The sequence below is a fragment of the Cynara cardunculus genome, unplaced genomic scaffold (assembly GCF_001531365.2).
Source record: "Cynara cardunculus var. scolymus isolate 2C unplaced genomic scaffold, CcrdV1 Un_Scaffold_1561, whole genome shotgun sequence".
Lineage (NCBI taxonomy): Eukaryota > Viridiplantae > Streptophyta > Magnoliopsida > Asterales > Asteraceae > Cynara > Cynara cardunculus.
In genome coordinates, this window is record NW_020200796.1 from 71,659 (window position 1) to 74,511 (window position 2,853).

The window sequence follows — 2,853 nt, forward strand, 5'->3', positions numbered from 1 at the left end:
TTGATTGTGGATTTAAACTTATTGCAATATCGAGTTCTACATTCTGCTTTAAGTAAGAGAGAAAGCATGAGAGAGAAGATCATACCTTATATGGTGATAAATCTTGAGGAGGCAATCTGTAGGAGAAGATGGAGATTAAAGCAACAGTGGTACGATAAGAGAACCCTAACTCTATATATTGAGAAGATGATTTGAATCTGAAATCGTAATCTTGGGGATTCAATCGTCTTCTGGCAAGATGGGTTTGGGAATAACAACCTTGGGGAATGAAAAGACAAAAGAAGGGATAGTCGTATTGGGGGAGAGGGAAAATAAGAAATAGACTAAATCGGATTTAACTTGTAATTAAGACTTTTAAGACTTTATGCATAAAAAAGTAGTATCTTATGCATAAAAACTTGTTTTTAAGACTTTTATCAAAACTCATTTATAAGATAGTATATATATATATATATATATATATATATATATATATAGGCACGTTCAAATGAACACCGTCCAATTCTTAAAACTCATGTAAACTAATTTTGACCAATAGAAAAATTCTATTTTTTTCTAACTAAATGTAATTATTAGGGTATATTGGTCATTTGTATTGTTTTCTATTAAATATGAAAGTTATTAATAAATTTTAATTAAGGTAACATAATAAATGAAATTTTATAAATAGTAACATTTAAATATTTAATTAAATTATAATATTAAAAATTTAATTTATATATATTGTGTCTCAATTTATTATTGTCAAAATTCAAGAAATTTGAAGATATTAGATTCATGAAAATCGAAGATATTTGATGATATGGGTGCTGTAATTTCATTATCAATAGCGTGAAATGACAAATGACTCATCAAACCATGCTGGGCGATGTAATGGGTGATTGAAGAAAGTGAAACCATTTCATGGTTTCTAAGAAAATTTTGTGTAATTAGTGAAAAGCAAAGCAATTTCATTATCAATAACGTGAAATGACTAATGACTCATCAAACCATGTTGGCCGATGTAATGGGTGATTGAAGAAACTGAAACCATTTCATGATTTCTAAGAAAATTTTGTGTAATTAGTGAAAAGTGAAACAATTTCATCATCAATAACGTGAAATGACAAATGACTCATCAAACCATGTTGACCGATGTAATGGGTGATTGAAGAAAGTGAAACCATTTCATGATTTCTAAGAAAATTTTGTGTAATTAGTGAAAAGTGAAGCAATTTCATTTGATGAAACTTTGAAACCATTTCGTTCATTAAATGTAGTACTAATTTTTTTTTTTAATATTCAAAAGGTTTCATTATGTTAAATTGATTATACTGTGTTTTATTTTTATTGTTGATCTATTTTAATGATGGATGTAATTTTATCTATAATATTTGAACATAAAGTTAATATATTATTTTACAAAGGGAAAATTATATCAAAATGGAACCAACTTTAATCTAATTTCTATTTTGGGAAACCAACTTTCAAAATCGTCATTTTGGGGAACCAACTTTCAAAATTGTCATTTTGGGGAACCAACTTGCACCTTATTCCTATTTTGGGGAACCAACTTGCAAAATAATTATAGAAAAATAACTAAAATTCGTTTTTTTTTTCCAAAAATTAATGCAATAAAATCTATTTTTCATTTCAAATCTCGTTTTTTTTAATCCAGATATAAAATTGAACATTTAAAAAAAAATCCAAATTACCATAATAAAAAATGTTTTTCACTAATGCAAAAAAAAATCAATTTAATAGAAAAAAATTAATTGATGAAATAAAAAATAAATATTAAATATCACATTCAAGATTTTTATATCTAACGAATTGCATCAATTAAATTTTTTCTATTAAATTGATTTTTTTTGCATTAGTAAAAAACATTTTTATTGTGGTAATTTGGATTTTTTTTAAAATGTTCAATTTGATATCTGAATTAAAAAAAATAAGATTTGAAATTGCCATTCAAGAAGGCTGACTTCACATCCATTTGGAACACCTTAAACCCTCTGTGAGCAGCATATGCCAGAAAGATGCGAATTGCTTCTAGTCTAGCCACAGGGGCAAAGGTTTCCTCATAGTCGATGCCTTCCTCTTGGCAATACCCTTTGACAAGTATTCTGGCCTTGTTTCTCACCACCACACCTTGTTCATCCTTTTTGTTGCAAAAAACCCACTTGGTGCCTATTGCAAGCTTTCTATTTGGCAGAGGTACAAGAGTCCATACATAGTTTCTGTCAAACTGAATGAGCTCATCTTGCATAGCATCAACCCAAAAGGGATCTGTCAGAGCCTCTGCCACTGTTTTTGGTTCGATTTCACTTACAAAACAAGCAAATAAGCAGAAATTTGCAATGGCTCGTGTCTTCACACCACAGAAGGTTCTCCAATAATTTAAGATTGTGGATGGCTTTTGGTCCACTTAGTAACATGTGGTGGCTGAACAGTGGATATTTTTTCTTGAAGAGTTTGAGATTGAGATTGAAATGCGGAGTCTAGGACTTGTTCTTGATCTTGGATTGAAGAGAGGTCTGGAGGACTTTCTGTTTGGATAGCTTCTGGTGTAGAAGCTTTTGTGGAAGGTGTTACAGAGGATGATGAAATGAGATGTGCTTGCTTTGTAATAGTTGTTGTGGAAGGACTAGCTCTTGTAGCTTGATCTTGACTAACAGATTCTGCAGAATTTCTGTCAGGTTCATTGTCATCTTCATACCACTCCGCAAAGAGTTGTTCTAAATCTGGGGTGATTGTGGCATTTGGTGACTTGTCGGCCTGAATTTTCAACTCTTCAGATAACTTATCTTTAATAACCTGAAAAGTATCATCAAATTTCACATTAGTGCTTACAACCACAATTTGAGTCCTAGG